The sequence below is a fragment of the Macadamia integrifolia genome, chromosome 6 (assembly GCF_013358625.1).
Source record: "Macadamia integrifolia cultivar HAES 741 chromosome 6, SCU_Mint_v3, whole genome shotgun sequence".
NCBI lineage: Eukaryota > Viridiplantae > Streptophyta > Magnoliopsida > Proteales > Proteaceae > Macadamia > Macadamia integrifolia.
The window spans coordinates 40,378,898-40,386,431 of NC_056562.1; positions in this window are offsets into that span (position 1 = coordinate 40,378,898).

Below are 7,534 nucleotides of genomic sequence, written 5' to 3' on the forward strand. Positions count from 1 at the left end.
GGTTGCTCGAAACTACGGGATTTGGATGGGATTCAAATACCAGGACTGCTACAGCTGCAGATTCTATTTGGGAAAATACTATAAAGGTAATCTATTCCTTGAAGCAATAGTCAATGGATAAATATATATATATATATTTTTTGCCAATAGTGTATAATATTGATTATTTTGGATTATAGGCAAATCCAAATTGGACCAAATTCTGAAAGAATGGACTTCCATGGTGGCCAAAGTTGTTAGAGGTCTTCGCAGACTCAAGTGCTCAAGGAGATAGAGGAGTATCTCAGCATACTGCTGGGAAGCAAAAGTCCATCGACATTGATCTTGATTGTGAGGATGAGAATGACACACATGATTCTCGTGAAGATGTAGTAGGTCTGGATGATATAAAGCCTATAGATGTTGATGAAGTGGTCAGTCATTCTACAACAAAGCGGAAGCGTGATAGAACTCCCACAGACCGAAGGAAGAAGAGTACCACAAAAGTCATTACCAAATCTGCACATGATTTCAACTCATATGTGGCCTGGAAAATGGAACGGGGGGTGTAGTAGTACTCCCACTTCCAGACCAGTTCTTCCAACTGTCAATAATCTAGTGGATGGAATGTACAGCATCAAAGCGTGTTAGGTATTGTTGGACAACATGACAGAGTTAACAGAAGAGATGTGGGTGAAGGCTCAACAAAAGATACACAAGAGTGCTGCTTGGAGAATATCATTTGTAGAAGTTGTTGCTGAAAAAAGGATGTGGATGATTAGAGCATTGAAGTAGGATTTGGGAGTTTCTTGAAAACAATAGGTTTCTTTTTAAATTTGAGAATGGCATGGATATTTGTTTGTTTGATTTTGATGGATGGTTTGATTTAAAAGTAGGATAGGGAAATTTCTTTGAGGATGACATGGATATTTCTTTGCTTGTTGATTTTGATGGATATTTTGATTTAAAAGTAAGATATGGGAGTTTATTTGAGGATGATATGGATATTTGTTTGTTTGATTGATTTTGATGGATGATTTGATTTAAAAGTAGGATATGGGAGTTTCTTTCATATATTGATTTGTTTACATGATTTTTTAAGGATGACATGGATATTTGTTATTGCCTTAATGATGAATGCTCATCTAGTGATGATGACATCATCCTATATACATTCCAAACGTTTTTAGATTACCTTCGGATTCGAGAACCATGTATGGATACTAACTACACAGGAGCTGTCATGGTCGCAGAGACATTTAATGGGTATTCAAATCTATGCTACATTGAATTTAGAGTTGAGAGACATGTCTTCCTCAATATACATGATATGATGATACATAGAGGATGGTTAGATGATAGTTGTCATATACGGGTAGATGAACAACTTGCAATTTTTATTGTAATAGTAGCGCATGGAAGCAGTACTAGACAAGTTGCAAAGAAATTTCAACGATCTGGATAGACAATTAGTGTTGTATTCAAAAAGTGTTGCACGCTATGGTTCAACTAGCGAATGAAACAATCAGACCACCTAATTTTGATGTGGTCCCCTCAGAGATTCAACATAACCCAAAGTTTAGCCCTTTCTTCTAGGTAACCTTTTATGATTTATGCTAAGTGCAAATATTATCAGTTACTAGTTAACGAATGAATTCTAACAGATATCCATATTGTGTTTCATTTAGGATTGCATTGGTGCTATTGATGGTACTCATATTAGCGCCATAGTACCCAGATCAGAGCAAACCTGATACAGAAATCGAAAGGCATTGATCACACAAAATGTTATGTGTGCCTTTTTGTTCGACATGCATTTTACATTTTTGTACGCGGGTTGGGAAGGTAGCGCACATGATGCTCGGGTTTTTGAAGAGGCGAGATCAAAGGCTACCTTAGGTTTTCCTCATCCTCCTCCAGGTAATTCACAACAAACAAATCACTTGTACGTTAAATGTCTTTTTAGACTAATATACTCACTTGCATAAACGTTATCCATAATACTTGAAGGCAAGTATTATACTGTGGACTCAGGTTACACAAGTCAACTTGGATATTTGACACCCTTTCGAGGAGAAAGGTATCACCTACCGAATTTTAGTGGGGAGAGAAGGGGTGCAAGAACACCGAAGGAGTTGTTCAACCACAGACATTCCTCCTTACGGAATATTATTGAAAAAACATTTGGTGTATTGAAAAATAGATTCCAAATCTTACAAAAAATGAAGGGTTACCATATCGAGGACCAAGCCAGCATCGTAATTGCATGTTGTGGGTTTCACAACTACATCAAAGAACAAGCTATTAAAGATGATCTTTTTGATGAATATGGCTGTGAATAGAATGTAATTGATCAACTAAATCCTCCTAATCATCAAGACTTCATTGCTCCAACTACAAGCACAAGTCAGAGAGGAGCAAGATAGATGTCAATGTTGTTGATAAATATAGCAAATCAAATGGCTATATCCAAGGGAATGCCTATAATTCCAATTGACGGACCTTGATGTTTTGATTTTAATGACTTTATGTTAGTTGCTACCATTAATGATTTTATGTTAGTTGTTAGAGTATATGTTACGTAATAGAAAACTCTATGTTCTATTTACTTATGTGACATTTAAAAAGATATTCCCTATTGAATCTCTATCACATTGGGTTTTTTTTTCATTTTAATCATGTATGATGTCTTCCCTTTTGTCAAAATTCTAATGGTATAACTGTAATTAATGATACATGCATAAGAAACCGTTTCTTGAAACAGAAAAATCAAACACTTTTTTGTGGTAAAAAAATTGTTTCTTGGAACAGAAACGGGAGAAACCGTTTCTGCTGTTTCTAGACACAGAAACGATTGAAACAAAATCAAACGGCCCCTTAGTATAGTCTGTCACAGGAGAAGAATGGAAATTTAAGTCTTTTAAAAAGATTAGGCTTTTAGTGTCACTTTAGTGGAGGTGTCGGAATTTCTTTGTAGATGGGGTGCATGAGGTTTCTCAGAAGCATTTTGAATATCTCTTTTATTTAATAAATTAATTAATGCCAAGAAAGGAATAGCTCTGCACCTCCTTTCGGTTGCTTATGCTATTCTATGGCCTCTGTAAAGTTCCTGTATGCAATTCCAAGCAGTACCTCACCACTTCTCTCTCTCTCACTTTTTTTTTTTTGGGGTAAGCACACACACAGACATAACCATCTTAGGATATGGGTTCTACCACAGTGGTTACAGTACTGTTGACTGTGTTGAGGGTCACTATAACTCCTTAGTTAGAACACATGCTCTCCCCCCCTCATATTTGCTAGAGCTGATATCGATGTATTGTCCTCTTAAATGTACGCAGAGTGAAGAGTGGCCCACCATGGGATCTCCTATGATGATAAATGATCTCATCCTATCTGGTTATATAGAATTAAATGATTTAGATGATGGTTTTGAAAATCAAAGACTCTCCAAATTCTCAACCCCGTCGGCCAATATGGCAGGAGTGAGTGTCCTATTTGGTGCAGGCCCTCCCCAGTCCTGAGTGTGTATTTGATTTTGGACCTGTGGTGTCACTTTTGTAAGACTCTGTTCTTGCTTCTTAGGAGGGTTACTGATTCACTACTATAAATGCATATATATAAAGTAAACCAGCTGACCGATAAGATGAGAAGAGGTAGATGAAATTATTTATTGATATACTTCATAGTTGCGTTAGGACCGAGTTTTACTTCTCCCAAGCTGAAAAGAATGGGACTTTGAGAATAGTAAAAATCATTCCGGACCGTTGTTTGGTAGGGGTAGACTTATTATGACCCTCCATCCGTCGGTTAAGCATACACACCCGCTGTTAGAAAACTTTTACCTTTGCATTATGATTTGGTCAAAGTTGAATTATTTGAGGCAATGAATGTATTTCTTGTACCTCTGCATTAATATTCTTATATCTTATTTACCTTTCATAGGTGAATTCCGCATATTTCACATCTAGAATTTTCATAAATTTTCATATACAAAATATATTACTGTCAAGAATGATGTTTATGCATATATTATGTGTATCTTCACGCCATTGTGCCTATGGGAGGTAGAGAGAGAGGTAGAAGTTAGTTTTGGGGGACGAGGGAAGTAAATGTTAGGAGTATTGAACCATCCCCTTTCTCAAGGGCCATGAAGTGTATCGATATAATATAGGTACAGTTTCTCATCCCGTTGATCACTCTGTCACTTCTTATTGGGACCATTAGGATGCCCTTATCATGAGTCTCCTTATCGCCTCTCTTTCTGATGAGGCTCTCCCACTCATTGTTGAAAAAGCTACCAGCAAAGAAATTTGGGACTCTTTGATTGTTACCTACGGCTTTGCGTCCAGCACCCACACCATGTCTTAATCTCAGTCTCCAGGAGATCTCTCAAAAGGCTGATGAACCTGTTGCTACCTGCCTTCAAAAAGACAAAACTCTAGCCGATGAACTATGTTGCTGGTGAACCTCTCAAACCTAATGATCTGTGCTTGCATATTTTACATGGTCTACGCAAAGACTTATGAGAGAGAGTGCCTACTCTTCTTGCATGTTCTGAACCACTGGCTTACTCGGATCTACATGGTATACTTCTTAGCCATGATATCATGCATTAATCTTCACTCAAGAACCTATAACTCGCTAGCAAGGTGGATACTTCAAACTCTCCCAGTGCTAACATTGCTCAGCATGATTCCTCTCCCACCTCTACCTCCTCTTAATCTGGCAAAGGTGGTCGTGGGGGTTGTGGGGGCAGTGGCCATGGTGGTTGCGGTGGTCTCTTCAATCAATTAAGTACTTGCCTCTAGTGCTCCAGTTGCAGCTGCACATATCACAATACCTCCACCTGTTGTTACAAGCCCCCTTCACAACTAGGTTACCCACCTCGCCCTTATGCCCCTACCAGTCCCCCACCAATCACGCTGCCCATTATTCTAACTACTTAATGTAGTGGAGCTATTGGAGGAGTTCTTAAAGCATTTGGATAGGTAGAAGACCACACGGTCCAGCCAAAGATATTAACGGATTTTATTTTTTTGGATTTTTAACATTTCTCAGAAATTCTGTTGGAACCATAAGTTTTGACTTGGTTAGAGTTACAAGTGTTAGAACTCCCTATGGGTTTGAGTTTGAAACCCTATTGAGAAAACCACACAAGAAAAACAAGAACACGAATCTAATAAAATTATGGAGGATCGATTTGTACCTTTCACCTAGTATGCTGAAGATGATTGATGTTGGTCACTCCCACTTTCGCTCTCTTGGCTTAGCTATGGATCTTCTACAACCCCTTAAACCTCCTTGGTTCTCTCACTTTAGTGGTAAAGTGGGGAAGAGTGAATAATGGCTGTAGGGACCCAAAACCTAGTATTTATAATACTGTCCTGCACTCAAAACCCTAAACCACAATGGGTTGAGCCAGCATATCCCTAAGCTTGAGAGTGGACCGAACCAGTTCATGCAATTTGACTCTCACCCATTTAATCAACCCGAATAATTAATTTAGCCCATAAATCCAACAATCTCCCACTTGGGCTACATTAATTATAAGGATGTCTTTTAAATTGGTGTGGCCATAGAATCTTATTACATTAACCACTCTTACTGTGATTCAGTTGAAAAACCACTCACATCAAATAACAGCAGAAGATACACCTCAATATACAGTATACAACTTTCTATTATTACAAACATAAGTAAGTTTCTTAACACGAATCTATGTGGGATACCATCATAGAAATATTGACATATCCTCAAATTACACTGTTGTCATTCTATGTAGGTCCTTAACTGAGATATTAACCTTCACTGTGGCAAATCGCCTTTGATCTGTGGTTAATATCTAACTGTGGCCTTCCGCCTATAAACTGTGGCAAATATTGCCTATGAACTGTGACAAATACTGTCTTAAAATGTGGCAAACATTATCTTTTGAATTGTGGCAAAATATTGCCTATAATTAAGACAATTACTGTCTATAAAAACATTTTCAAATGAAATCATAAACCAAATATTTCAAGAAATAACTGTATGTAAAGAAATCCTAACTACTTGATGTGACCAAATTTTACTTGCTCTCAATTGCTGATGATCAGTCTACCTCACAATTTCTTAGTATCATTCTGCTTATCAACCCCAGAATTCTTACTTTTCTCTAACCATTTCTTGAAAATAAAACAGTCCTTCTTCACATGTCCTTTCTTATGGCACCAGAAACACTCTACGTTGTTGGTATTCTCTTTATCCTGAGCCTTTTGAGATGTGTCAAGTTCTTGAGAGCTATTAGTCCTGTTATATAGCTTGACGCTTCCTCTGTTGGAAAAATTTTTGTTCCTTCTGCTTGATCCACCAGAAGATCCCTTGTGAAAAGTTGCATGTGCACTCTCAAACCTAGTTTGTTTCAATTTTTCTTCCTCTTGAGTGCAAATGGAAATGAGCTCATTTAGGCTCCAATCGTCCTTCAGTGCAATGTAGGTAGATTGGATAACCTTATACTGACTAGGGAAGGTATTCAGTGCAATGTGTACAATATATTCTTCATCTATCTGTATTCCAAGATCCTTAAGTTTACCAGCATCAGTAGCTACACCCAAAATGTATTCTCTAACACTCCCACATCCATCATACCTTGTATTCATTAGCCTGGTCATCAATGCGGTTTTCTCAGCTTTCTTGTTGTGTTGAAATCTAGCTTTAATAGCATCCAGTAATTCTTTTGCAGTGTCTTTGATCTCTATGTTCCCACGTATAATTTCAGGAACTGCCTTTTTTAAAACCAGTATGCACTTTCTGTTTGCTTTAGTCCATTTCTTAAACTTGGTCCGTTCAGCACTTCTGCTCGAGTCTGTGAGAGGCTCAGGTTTAGGCTCCCTAAGTGTCAAGTCTAAGTCAATAAGACCTAAATGCAATTCAAATTCCTCCACCCACTTTTGATAGTTGTTACCAGTGAGTATTGGGATGGAAGATACATAACTTGAGGGAATGACCATCTTACTATAGCAGTAAAAACAACACAATACATGCCAAATATCAAAATATAAACCATAATATAAAAGCATGTAATACCATCAATATATTTTAAATAAGAGTAACAACTAAAAATGTATCCCTATCCTTTGGGACAGGAATTAGCTGATGCTCTTATATTCTTCTTTTAACTGTGAAAACAACACTAACTTTGGAATTCAATCACCTTTGGGCAAAAGAACTCCAAATTCAATGTCCCTTTCTGAAATGTGGATGATTATCTTCAAACCTTGATGACATAACCTTTGGGAAAGTATCACATTTACTGTTGGAGAAGATACAATCGAACAGAATATACCACTTTGGTGGGTTTCACTCAGTTCTATCATATCTTTCCCATTGGAGATGTATATCTTTATGTTCAAAACATACATATAAATGTCACTAGGACAACAATAACCATACAAGAGTCACAACCGCAACTACATTCCTATCCTTTGGGCTAAGAATGCGCTGGTCCTCTTGTAAATTTATATTTACTGTGAAAAGAACAATAACTTTTGAAATCCCCTCACCTTTGGGCTTA